The sequence below is a fragment of the Otolemur garnettii genome, unplaced genomic scaffold (assembly GCF_000181295.1).
Source record: "Otolemur garnettii isolate 467f Iridium unplaced genomic scaffold, OtoGar3 scaffold00014, whole genome shotgun sequence".
Classification (NCBI taxonomy): domain Eukaryota; kingdom Metazoa; phylum Chordata; class Mammalia; order Primates; family Galagidae; genus Otolemur; species Otolemur garnettii.
In genome coordinates, this window is record NW_003852409.1 from 24,465,115 (window position 1) to 24,478,923 (window position 13,809).

Below are 13,809 nucleotides of genomic sequence, written 5' to 3' on the forward strand. Positions count from 1 at the left end.
CCTAGGGGGACAGCTTGAGGCTCCTGTCTCAAAAAAAAAAAAAACCTCCTGGCCTCAAGTGTAAAGTGACCAGATTTTAACATTGGTAAAGGGGGACACCATTGACTGGTGGGGGCAGGGTGGCTGACAACAATGCAAACGTTGATAAGCAGTTCTCAATAATCAGTTCTCAACAATTTGTTATTATTAAAGTTTAACATTATAAAATTAACAAAAATAATATAAAACTCATATTCTGGCGAAATAGCCACATGGCAGCTGAAAACCGTATATTCCCTTCCTGTTCTCTGGCGTTCCCTACCTTGTTGTGCATTCTTTCCAAAAATCGGGACTTTTTTAAAATGCTGCAGGACTCAGGACAAATTGTTAAAAATCGGGACGTCTGGTCACCTTACTCAAGTGATCCTCCTGCCCTGCCCCCCAGACTCCCAAAATGCTGAGATTCCAGGCCGGAGCCACCATGCCCAGCCTCAGAGAACTTTAATCGTAGTAATTCCTTAATTATTGTTCCATTTGCCTCAGGGTCTTGCTGTCAACCCACTGTCAGCTGATCTCTTCCAGGGCCTGTTCTCTCCACCTGACCTCTCTACACCATTCAACCCTCTGGCCCTCATCTTCATGGAAACCCTCTCCTCCTTCGGCTCCCAGACTTGCTCTCTCTGGAATCGCCTCCATCTCAGATCACTCACTATCTAAGTTACATCCTGGCCCAAGTGGCAGCTCCACGCTTATTTCTGCCATTCACACCTGCCAGCCACACACGGCTTTGGAGAGGAACCACAGGACACACATGCCCACCATCAAAGTCCCTTGTAGCTGTCTGCCTGAGGTTTTCCTGTGACACAAAAATGTGAGCACAGGGCATTGGATCTCCACCCCACTACCGTCACTGCCTCTGCTTTATAAGACTTTGTTTGGCCATAAAAATTCTCATAATGGCTGGGGGAGCCCAAGTCTGGGAAACTCCCACAGCCAGGGTTGGATGCCTGTCATGGAGCTGTGGCTTGGTCAAACTGAGCAGATTGGCTGGAGACTTAGATAATATATTTTCACTTCCTCTTTTTAGAACTGAAAGGATTTTTAGAAATAATTCTGGCTTAAGTATAAATGATGACCCCTTTGCCTTCAGCCCACAGACGGATCTACACCATTCTTTAACTTCCCAAACTAACCCAGTTGGCTTCCCTCTCAGAAGCAAAAATGAAGCTCTGTCAGCAGACTTTTTGAGTGCTGTTGAGAATGCAGACTGAGGCAGAGGCCTCCAGAGGCCACACTGAACTTCCAGGGTGTGCCAAGGAAAGAGCGCTATGGCCATGGCCCTGAGGACAGTGTGCTGTGCTTTACTGGCTCCAGAAGCTCACAATGGAGGAAGGAAGAAACAAAGTGGTAGAAGGTAGCTGCAGGGTGTGGTGAGGGGGCAGTGAGTGTCTGATTCCTCAGAGGTAGACACAGAGAGGGCTGTCTTGAAGGATGAGAAGGGATCTGCAGGTAGATTTGGGAGGGAGTGGGAAGGACATTCTGAGCAGAGAGCTCAGCAAGGGAAACAGCTCCAGGCATAAAACTAGGAGTTTCAGGACTTGAAGTAGTTACCTGAGTCTGGAACGGAGGTTCTGAAAAGGGTGAGTGGGGGTGAAGAGACATTGTCAAGAGTTAGAAAGCAGCTCTGGCAGGACCTTGGCTATCATGTAAAGGACCATGTGCTTTATCCTGAAGTCAGTGGAAAGCCTAAGAGTGATCAAAAAACCCAATCACTTTGGTGTCTAGGAAAGAAGACTTTAGCTACAGGGACAGAATGCATAGGAAAGAATGAGATTGGAGCAGACACCAGGGAGGGTGTAATAGCTGGGGGCCAGGCTAGAGGGGCACACCGGAGCTAAGCAGGGACAGTGGGTCAGAATTGGGACTACTGGGGAAGCTGGTAGAGAGGTAGGATCAACCACACCAGGTCATGGATTTGATGGTGGGGGAGGGGTGGGAGACAACTCTTAGACAGAGGAACCACAAATACAATGGTAGAGAGACTAGAAGGGCATTGCCATGTTTGAGCAACTGTACCCAAGAGATGAGAATTAGTTGAGATGTGCGTCATGGAGTTATTAACAAATATATATGGTCATTTGGACTATTGTTCCAAAGTATCCAATACACTGCCAATAGGTAGTCTATATCTCAGCTTGGTTAACTTTGAACTTGATCATATGACTGAATGTGGAAAGCAAGTGAAGTGTCAGTGTGCCAGTTCAGAGCAGAGGCTTTAAGAGTCATCATGCCATCTTTTTCTTGCTCCAGCTTTGGCCATGACAGTAACATATACCAGATAGAAGTAGCTTGGGTCCAGGAATGAGAAGACACTAGAGAAATCTGGCTGGCACCTAGAGCAGCACCAGAAAACCATGCAGCCGCAACTGCCCTGTAGCATGTTATGTGAACAATAAATAGACCTTTGTGATCAAAAGCTAAGATTTGTGTGTTGTCCGTTATGCAGCAAAAGCTAGCAGATGCACATTGTGACATGAGAAATGTGGATTGTGAAGAACCTTCATGCCATGATAAGGAGCTATGAGCAATGTGGAATCAATAGGGATTGTCTAAATTGAGGAATCTTCTCATTTTCAACCACGCACATTCTATGGCCAAGGTAGATAGATTCATCTTTCAAAGTCATCCCTCCTCATTGCCTCCTGTTTCTCCTAATAACTTGTTCCATCTACTACTCTTTTATTCTCCTGGACTGAATCGTTCCCCCAATCCTATACCTCATTAGTCTTTTTCTTCCCAAAATTCCTTCCTTCATCTTGTCTCCCTATAGCTATAATTCAATCTCTCTCCCAACCTTCTCAAAGAAACTTCCTAAAGACTTGACTTTACTCACTGTGCCTATGTCTCCCCCTCATCCACTGGGAATCTAGCTTGCTAGCCTCCACTCCCCCAAAACTGCTCTCATTATATTTCGGTAATCTCCTAATTGCCCAATGCAGCTATCTCCCATCCCAAACATTCCTCTTTCCTTATTCAGCTAGTGGAACCATCTTTAATTTGTTGACCCATGACAGAAAGCCACCATGAGATAATTCTAACCCGGAGCCATTGAGTTTGGGGTGCCTTTGAGATATCCAAAAAGAGATGCCCTGTGGGCAGTTAGACAGGGTTTGGAGCTCAGAATTGGAGAATGGTATAGAAGTGGCATTTTAAAGCCATGAACACGAATGGATTTGCCCAGCATGTAGAATACAACCCCAGGTCTTTTTTTTTTTGAGACAGAATCTCACTTTGTCACCCTCAGTAGAATGTGGGCTCAAGTGATTCTCTTTTGCCTCAGTTCCCCTAGTAGCTGGGACTACAGGTGTCTGCCATGACACTCAGCTGTTTTTCAGAGACAAGGTTTCACTCTTGCTCAGGCTGGTCTTGAACTCCTGAGCTCAAGCAATACACCCACCTCAGCCTCCCAGAGTGCTAGGATTATAGGCATGAGCCACTGTGCCTGGTCTCAAGTCCCAGGTCTTTAAATCTTGGGTGGTCTACAGAAAGCGCTCTTAAGCTCAAAACCCCCTATTCTTAATTTCAATATTACAACCACCATTTGGTTCTTTCTTTCCCAAGTCATGGCCCATGGTGATCTCCACATTACCGACGTATTTCATATTGTCCCCACTCATGTTGTCTTTTCAAAAAACTCTTAATATTCAAATATAGATCAGGTAAGGTGGCTAACTGTAATCCTAGCACTCTGGGAGGCCAAGGCAGGAGGTGCCCTTGAGCTCAGGAGTTCAAGACCAGCCTGAGCAAGAGTAAGATTCATCTCTAATAAAAACAGAAAAATTGGCTTGGCGCCTGTGGTCCCAGCTACTTGGGAGGCTGAGGCAGGAGACTCGCTTGAGCCCAGGAGTTGGAGGTTGCTGTGAGCTGTGATGCCATGGCACTCTACCCAGGGGGATAGCTTGAAGCTCTATGTCCAAAAAAAAAAAAAAAAAGAAAAAGAAAAATTAGCCAGACATTGTGGCAGGTGCCTATAGTCCCAGCTACTAAGGAGGCTGAGAAAAGAGGAGTGCTTAAGTCCCAGAGGTTGCTGAGAGCTAGGCTAATGCTATGAAGCTCTAGCGTGGGCAACAGAGTGAAACTCTGTCTCAAAAAAAAAAAAAAAAATTCAATCATTAAAAAATAGAAAGTAAAAATCACAATAAGGTACCACTGCAATGGCTAAAATCAAAAAGACTGACAATACCAAATATTGTCAAGGAAGTGGAATAATCCTAATTCTCATACATTGCTGTGGGAGTGTAAACTTCCAACCTAGCAATTTCACTCCTAGGTAGAAACAAATGTTCACAAAAAGACTTATACAAGGATGTTCACATAATAGCCCACAGCAGGAAATAACCCAAAACAAGAGAAGAGACAAATTGTGGTATATCCATGCAATGGAATGCGACTCAGCAATAACAAAGAACAGATTACTCATATCCAGAATGACACAAATGAATCTCAAAACCATTTCGTGGAAACAAGCCAGGCATGAAAGAACACATACAGTATGATTCCATTCACATAAAGTGTATAAACAGACAAAATTAATCAGTGATGATACAATAAGATAATGGTTGCCTGGAGGCCTGGAGGGAAAATTAATCGGAAATGGGAACTTCCTCAGGTTATGCAAACATTTTCTGGTGCATTTGGGTGGTGGTGGTGGTGGTTACAAACGTATAAACAACTGTAAAAACTCATTGAACCAAACACTTAAGGTTTTAGGATTGTATTGTACAAAAATTGTACTTTAATTAAAAATTAGAAGAATAAAATAATTTATAGATGTCTACAAAACAAACCTAAAATAGAATGTATGGGGCAGAAACCACACTCATTTCAAATAAAATTGTATTTATATTATGAATGAATCTATTCAAATGCTCAGCCCTCTACTTAATGCCACCCTGTATCAGCCACTTTCCTGTCACCTCTGCCCGGGTCTCCATAACATGACATTTGTCCATGACATGTCCATCATGGTGAGAGATAATGTAACAGAAAGAGCACAAGCTTTAGAGCCAGAAAGAACCGCATTTAATTCTGAGTTGCCATTTAATAACTGAGTGTTGATGAGTGAGTTACTCGACCTCTCTGAGCTTTCATTTCTTTTCTTTTTTTTTTTCTTTTTTGAGACAGAGTCTTCGGTAGAATGTTGTGGTGCCACAGCTCACAGCAACCTCAAACTCTGGGGCTCAAGCAATTCTCTTATCTCAGCCTCCCAAGTAACTGAACTACAGGCCCCCACCACAATGCCTGGCTATTTTCTTGTTGCAGTTGTCATTGTTGTTTAGCTGGCCTGGGCCAGGCTCCAACCCACCAGCCTTGGTGCATGTGGCTGGCGTGGTAACCACTGTGCTATGGGCGCTTAGCCTGAGCTTTCATTTTCTTAGCTGTAAAATGGGTTAGTGATCCATAGCCTACCTGGCAGGGTGGGGAACCTAGTTCTTTTTGACCTCAACTAGTAAAACTCTGTCACATCACTGTCCCACTGAAAGGCCTGAAAGTGCTCAGAGGATTACTCACAGGCTGCTTCTCCCAGAAGAGTAGGTGTAGGTGAGCTGGGTGCTCAGAGCTGGTGAAATGGCGGCTCACAGCCACCATGGCCAGAGAAAGGCCACTCCTCACCTGTGTGACTTAGGAGGAGGCAGCTTTCCAGATGACCTTGCCCAAGTCACTTTGTATCTCTCTCAGCCTCAGCTAGTCCACCGAAAATAACCAGATCAGGCTGGATCTGAGGAATCTGATATATATATAAAAAACCCCTCTGGGGTTTCCCAATAGGTAGAGATAAAGGAAGAACTGAACTGGTTCTTTCTGAAATAAGGTAGAGGAGGGGCCCGATCCTCCCCCATCACGACGGCCCTTGAGCCTAGATAATAGGCCTCCAGCCCAGTCTGAAATCACCGGGTCAAGTAATCCCTAGGGACTCTGACCTCTACCTTATTCAGTTCATTGAGCACCTGTTACTGGCAACAGACAGAACGCAGATCTGCACCCTGCCCCGCATCTGGCAGGGGGCCCCAGGTGCACCTAGAAATAACTCCAGAGTAGAAAGTGCTTAGTGTAGCCAAAGAAGCACAGAAGCACAACGGCATCGCCATATATATCCTCGACAGCCCAGCCCCCAGAGCCCGCAGCATTCGCAGAGCACTTTGCCTTTTCTTACTGAGAGCCTGGAAGCAGGTCTCTTGCAGCATCCTTTCTTCACAGCCCTGGAGAAAACTGAAGCTCGGCCTGGGAAAGTGTCTCCTAGCTGGGAAGCGGCCACGCCAAGGCTCCACCCTGCATCTCCTGCCTCCGGGGACACACCTACTCCCAGGTAAATGGGGGAGGCAGCGAGGCCTGCTCCTCCGGAGCCAGGAGGAGTGCAGACTACGAGCAAAGCCACAGAAACAGCCGCCTGGGTCTCGGTTCCTTCCTGGGGGGAGGAGCGGCGCGCCCCTCCCTCCCTCCCTCCCGCCAGCCCGCCCCGGAGGGAAGATGGGGACTCGGTCTCTGCTTTCTCTCCATTCTCGCTGACATTTTTTCCCCCTTTATTGTTTCTTGGACGCTGTTCAGGAGTTTGTGCAATCATTCTGTTGCGCTGTGCCAGTTTCAAATGTGGGTGGTGTCCCTCTCAGGCAGAGACGAGGTGGCTTGAAGAGTCGAAGGAATCCTTTGCCTCCTGTCACCCCAATGCAAGTCGGCTGCCAAAGTTAGTGTCTGAAACTTTCCCCGCGCTGGTTTTCTGGCTTGGTCTTGGACTTTGGAACATCTTCCTCTCATGCCCGCTCCCCAGGGTTCCTGCGCCCTAACTTCACCCTTCCCTCGCTCTTCATTCCCAGAGGAACCCCTTTTCCACTCCGTCCTGGGCAAGAGCCATCCCTCGGTCCTTTCTCATAGACGGGGACAAACCCCTCACTCCTTTCGAGATTCGCTTGGTCGCCCCCTGAGTCTACCTTCTCCTGACACTACCGCCTTTGAGAACCCTGTTGGGGGACCTGGGCTTACAGACTCTCGGGCTGTAGTCTGGAAGGCTGGACAGAGGCAGCGACTGGCACCAGAGGGGGATACGGACAGGGTCAGATCTGGGTACAGAGGTGGTGACAAGAACAAAAGCAGTGACACAGGCGGGCAGAAACAGGGCTGGGCCGGAGCAGGGGCCCGCCCAGTCCCCCAGCCATCCCCGCCCCTGCGCGGAGCACCCAGCCCCATCGCCCCCCAACCTGGTTCGGGACCTCGGGAGGGGGGCTCGGCCGGCGCCCCGCGAGACCCACCTGATCCGCAGGACGCGGGCGCGGAGGGCAAGCGCGCGGCCAGCGGCGCCGGGGCAGGACCGCGCCTCACTCCGGGCCCCAGCGGCGCCTTCAGCTGCGCGAACCGCCGCTGTACTGCCTCCGCCGGGGCCAGACCGGGCGGGGCGTGCCGGAGCGGGGTGTGCCCGCTACCTCCCGCCCGGGGGCCGCAGGCAGCGCGCGGGGGTGCGAGGGAACCGGCGAGCGCTGGACAGCGGGAGGCGCGCTCCCCGCTCGGCCGGCCGCTGGCGGTCGGTGCCGAGCCGGTCCCCGCCCCGGACACAGCTGGGAGGCCGGCCGCGCGGTGCGTGAGTGAGAGTGCGTGTGTCGCAGGAGGGGGTATTTGTTTCATTTTCACTCAAGCAGAAAAAAGCCTGAAACCAGCAAAAAAGAGAAAGAAAAGAAAAGAAAATCCCTGGATGCTGGGCCTCTTTTGCCTTCTCCGGCCTGCACGTGGTGGGGGTGGAGGAGAGATAGGGGCCTTGAAGGGCTGGCTGGAGTCTGTCACCCTGGGCTGCAAGGAGTACCTCGGAGCCCTGGCGCATGGCCCAGCCCTGGGGCCGCTGAGAGCCTGGGAGGTCTGCTGCACCTTTGTTTCCGGCGAAGGAAGAGCTCAAATACAGACAACGACAGGCCAGCAGGCTCCAGTCGCTCTTGCCAAAGGCCCCCAGGTCCCAAGCTCCGGAAGTGAGGGACTGTTCATCCGACCGCTCGCACAGGCACGTGGAGCCTGCCCTGCTCGGTTCACCGAGTTTCTCAAGTGGGGCTACGCACAGCCCCTCGGCTGTCTGACAATTCTCTGCTAGAATAATTAGGAGGGAACCCCCACAAATTCTATTTCAGTATTTGGGCTTCTGTGCCCTAATTCACTTCTGATGAGCTGCATCTCCTGAGGCCCTGAGTTTGTTACCAAGAGGTAACAAAAAAAAGATTACAATCCAGTTTGGATTATTATCTCATTCTCTGGCTCCTAAAGATCTACTTTACACTGGAAAAGTCAAAACTGCCTTTTGCCAGGATCCTTTGCTGCCATAGAGTGTCATTTTCATAGACTAAAAAATTAACTTTTTAAATAATTGAATATATTGGAACTGTAATTTGACTTCAGAAAAGTGGCCCAGAGCACTGGCATGATTATAACTTTAATTGTCTCATGCTAATGAGAAAGTAACAGAGGCTTGATTTAATACTGGAAGGACACCTATGGGTGAGCCAGGTCACAGCACAGAATTTGGGAGAAGGGAGTTTCCTGGTGAGTCCAGGGGAAGGAGTAAGGTGGTGAGAATGAATCATGAATCATCAGCCCCTCTCTGAGGCACTCAACCACAATGGGCTCTTTGCTAGAGGATAAATTGGCCCATTATTGTCTTCTGGGACCACACTTGCAGTAGTTGATTAGTAGTGAGCATCACAGCAAATATGCAGAGAGTGACATTAGGCTAAGCGCACTACTTCCCACTTGTCACTATTGCATGACAAGAATGAGAAAGCATTGTTTAAATTGCTCAGCCCATCAAACTGGATTATAATCTTTTTTCCTTTTTTTTTTTTTTTTTTGAGACACAGTCTCACTGTCACCCTCAGTAGAGTGCTGTGGCATCATAGCTCAGAGCAACCTCAAACTCTTGGGCTCAAGCCATTCTCTTGCCTCAGTCTCCCAAGTAGCTGGGACTACAGGAGCCTACCACAATGCCTGGCTATTTTTAGAGATGTGGTCTTGCTGTAGCTCAGGCTGGTCTCAAATTTGTGAGCTCAGGGAATCCACCTGCCTTGGGCTCCCAGAGTGCTAGGATTACAGGTGTGAGACACTGCCCCCAGCCCAATGTTTTTAACTTTTTAAAAGTAAACAGTGATAGTGACTATGACAGTAGCTCAAATGATGACCTATCATACCCAAAGTCAAAAAAAGATGATTTACCTCCGTAGACCATATAAAGGGAAAGGGGGGGGGGAGACAATGACACACAGGAAGCAGAAAACACCCCTAACACTGCTCTGCTGTGATGAAACCCAAAGTTAATGAGGTTTAATCTGTCTCTTGACTTCATGTTATTAATTTGAATTATTTTATTGGTTTCGTGGTGGTTGTGTTTGCATTTAGCGTAAAGATTTGTTTGGGTTTCATGGTTTGTAGAGCTATGAGCATGAAAAGTTCAGGCTTAATCTTAAGTTTACACCTGCCCTTTTCAGTAAAAATAAAAAAAGTAATGTAAGTTGACACTGTGGGTCTGTTAGATTTTCTTCTTCCCACTTCTGAGCAAAGCCATCTAGTTGTCCAAGTCAAAGGAGCTATTCTGCTGACTGAACGTTTGAGCAGGAAACACTTTAAAGATTACATGCGTTGGGTTTGGGGGTTAAAGTTCTAGATGTAAGGCCTTAGCTGAGTCATTCTTCTCTGAGACTCATTTGCCTCACATGCAAAATGGAGGTAAAATGACTAGTTCAAAAAAGTATTATCAAAATGAGGGCTTTGGAGCCATCAGAGCATTACAGGTATGCCAGGCTAAATAATGCATGGAGAGGTGTGGGTCAGGTGAACCCTTAGCGGCAGGATTTGCTTCAGGTACTTTTTACTTACATAAACACACTTCCTCCTCAGCCCCTGTGAGGTAGATACTAATCTCTTTTTTCCAGAAGAAAAAGTAGAGGCACAGGGAAGAAGTTACATAACTTTATTTGCCATCCCTCTGGATGTGGTCAGATGCCCCGGGCAGAACACCTTACTTTTGCATCTCTTCCTTTCTTGCAACATTTATTGTCAGCCTGTGTCCTACAGCTAAGGACACCAAACATCAGAGCCCTGGAGGTGTTTGCAGCATAGTAGGAAGCAGTAGCAAACCAAAGGTCGATTATTTCAGGGCAGTCGTGATGGGGTTCTGAGGGAGACATACAGGGTGCCGAGGGTCTTGGTGATGGGAAGACTGAACCCAGAAGAGGGAATTGACTAGAGAGTTGGGTGAGAGTGGTGCAAGCAGAGTCACATGCAAAAGTCCTGAGGTAGGAGAGACAGGGCTCCTGCATGTGAGGGAAACATCGACATCACAAAGATGGCAACTCTCAAATCAAGAGTACATTCAAAACAAATCCGCGTGTATTTCTTGTGAAACCTAATGAACTGTTTCTAAAATTCATAAGAAAGAGCAAAGGGGCCGGGTGCAGTGGCTCATGCCTATAATCCTAGCACGCTGGGAGGCTGAGGGGGGTGGATTGCTGAGCAAAAGCGAGACCCCATCTCTACTCAAATTAGAAAACCTCAGGCAAGAGGATCGCTTGAGCCCAAGAGTTTGAGGTTGCTGTGAGTTAGGCTGATGCCCCTCTATCTGCCCTGGAGACAGAGTAAGACTGTTTCAAAAAAAAAAAAAGTCAGTGTCGCCTAATTCTTTGTACCCTCAATGCATCCCAAACAATAAAAAAAATAATAAAATAAATTTTAGAAAAGAAAGTTTTGACAAGACAGGATTGGGAACTTGTTAGGTACTTGCCCCAGAAAAGCCCCTTCCCCAGAAAACCCCTTCCTGCTTTCAACAGACCAAGACTAGCTGTCTCAACTCTTAAAAGTTACAGCTTTCCAAGCACAGGGAGTTGCCTGCTTATTGCCCAGTCGCAAAACTTGCCTCATCTCCCTGTCCTAATTACCCGCTGAACATTTCAAACTTACGGCCTGCCCCTAATGGCTCTTCCTGCCAGAGCAGTAACTCCTCATTGGCTATTCTACCATCCCGTCACCATGCTGAGACTTCCCCTAGCTGAACCTATATGAGGGTGCGCTTTTCTTTTAGTCTCTCTCTTCTCTTTTCCCTCCTCCTTTGTGCCCCTCGGCAGCATCCCTCGCCAATAAAGACCTTTCTTTCCTACAAGTCTTAGTGGTCTGTGAGATCTCTGCTGGTCACGTGCCGCCCTTTCAGAACTTGCTCAACCAGATATCAAGATCTATCATGAAGGCTGAGCACCATGGCTCACATCTATAGTACTCAGGAGGCCGAGGCAGGAGGATCACTTGTGCCATGAGTTTGAGGTTACAGTCACTACGACTGTGCCACTACACTCCAGCGTGGGTAAGCAGAGCAAGAGCTTGTCTCAAAAACAATAAAAAAAAAAAAAACCAGTATTATGAAGCTGTAACAATTAAAGCATTGTTGTTAGTGACAGGATGGATTCTTAGCCAAATGGATCAGGTAAGGAGCCTAGCTAGAAAGAGACCCACACACGTGGGAACTCAGTGTGTGACAGGGGAAGAAACACAGACCAGTGGACAATAAAGCATTCGGTTCCCAAAATGTTGCTGCACCTCAAAGAATGGAAAGAAGTATGCAAACAAAAACAAGTACCAGAACGTTTGTGGCATCGCTGTCCACAATAACTGACAAGTGGAAAAAACCCAAATGCCTGTCAATTGAGGAATAGAAAAAGGAAGTGTGTGGTACATTCATACCATGAAACATTAGTCAGCATCAAAAGGGATGGAGTGCTGATTCATGCTGCAACATGGATGAACCTTGAGAACAAGATGTTAACAAAAGAACCCAGACAGACACAAGAGGCCATAAATTGTGTAATTCCATTTATGTAGAACATCCAAATAAGCAGATTCATAGAGACAGAATGCAGGTAAGTGGTCACCAGGGGCTGGGGAGAAGAGGAGAGGGAGAGAAAGTGACTGCCTCATAGGTACAGGGTTTCCTGTGGTGGTGATGGATAATGCTCTGGAACCAGAGGGTGAAGGTTACACAACTTTGTGAATGCTCTAAATGCTACTGATTTGTGCCTTGAAAATAGCTTAACCAGCTCGGTGCCTGTGGCTCAAGTGGCTAAGGCACCAGTCACATACACCTAAGGTGGCGGGTTCGAATTAGCGCAGGCCCGCCAAACAACAATAATGGCTGCAACCAAAAAATAGCCAGGCGTTGTGGTGGGCGCCTGTAGTCTCAGCTACTTGGGAGGCTGAGGCAGGAGACTCGCTTGAGCCCAGGAGTTGGAGGTTGCTGTGAGCTGTGATGCCAGAGCACTCTACCCAGGGCGACAGCTTGAGGCTCTATCTCACAAAAAAAAAAGAAAGAAAGAAAGAAAGAAAGAAAATAGCTTAACCATTTCAAATGTGAATTTTACCGCAGTTTTAACAAATGTTGCTGGTCAGCTGGCCATCCAAACAAAATAGTAAGATCAGATTCCTAATCTCTAACACACACACACACACACACACACACACTATATACTTGATAGATCAAAGACTCAAAGGAAAAGAGAAACTTTAAAACTTTTAGAGGAAAATATCTTTATACCTCGGAACAGGTGTGTATTTAAACACATGCTTATACATACACACAGTGATTACCATAAAGAGTCACATGGATACATTTGACTATTTTAAAGTGCTAGGCTCCGCGCCTGTGGCTCAAGCGGCTAAGGTGCCAGCCACATACACCTAAGGTGACGGGTTCAAATCCAACCCAGGTCTGCCAAACAACAGTGACGGCTGCAGACAAAAAATAGCTGGGCGTTGTGGCAGAAGCCTGTGGTCCCAGCTACTTGGGAGGCTGAGGCAGTAGACTTGCTTGAGCCCAAGAGTTGGAGGTTGCTGTGAACTGTGATGGTACAGCACTCTACCCAGGGGGACAGCTTGAGGCTCTGTCTCAAAAAAAAAAAAAGAAAAGAAAAGATACCTCAACAAACTAAAAGACAAATTCAGAGGTTGAGAGAAGATATTTTTGACCTAGATAATCAAGAAAAGATTGATACCAGAATCTATACCAGAATCTATAAGGAATTCCTGCAAAATAATTAGGGGAAAACAAATATTTGTCCCCATTTTTGCACCTGACTCTTTAGTGCAGTGGTTCTCAACCTTCCTAATGCCATGGCCTTTTGATACAGTTCCTGTGGTCATGACCCACAGGTTGAGAACTGCTGCTTTAGTGCAAGAGAGACTCTTTCCTGGGTGAACTGGCATTGGGTCAGGGTCCCTGATTGTGCTTCTCATGGCACTTGTCACAACTATAGGAACATGACATTTACTTGGCAACATGTATCGGAAGTTAATGGCACCTATGCCTGACTTGGCATTCCCAGGACATAGCTGGAACCTGGCACACAAGAAAAATGAAATAAAGAGATGAGAGATAAAGGAATGGTATGTGTACAAATAAAGGTCACATAACAGGTTATTTCTTTTTTTTTTCTTTTTTTTTATAACAGGTTATTTCTATGCCTGCCTCATCCAGATGGGGAGCCCCCTGAGGACAGGGTCATGTCTGGTTCCTTCTGTCCCCAGTGATTTGGCTAACCACGGCTTGTTTCTGCTTCCCCCAGGTGTTTCACAGCCAGCCTCCATCTTCTGCCGTCCTGTCCTCCCTACTCTGAACAAGGCCCCTTTCCTGCTCAGATTCTCCATGTCAGAAACACCGAGGTAAGGTAGCCTCTAGCAGGCAGGCTTGGGAATGCACATCCAGAAGGTTCTTGGCAAAGAAGATACCCTCCCCACAGCCTCGGTGGGGAAGAGAAATGTCAATGT

At 47.3% G+C, this 13,809-nt stretch overlaps 1 protein-coding gene across 2 annotated transcripts in view; it reads right to left on the bottom strand.

Moving 5' to 3' along the window:
- LOC100961603 (N-acetyllactosaminide alpha-1,3-galactosyltransferase) overlaps nt 1-7,334 on the bottom strand; it is a 79,833-nt gene extending 72,499 nt beyond the window's left edge. The window contains exon 1 of one of the 2 annotated variants that reach the window (XM_023510616.1): nt 7,284-7,334. The gene's annotated coding sequence lies outside the window, so the exon portion shown is untranslated. Of the gene's footprint in view, nt 1-6,193; nt 6,360-7,283 lie in introns of those variants that run through there. The other variant, XM_003785264.2, reaches the window with a different exon arrangement.
- Nucleotides 7,335-13,809: the final 6,475 nt, after the last annotated feature.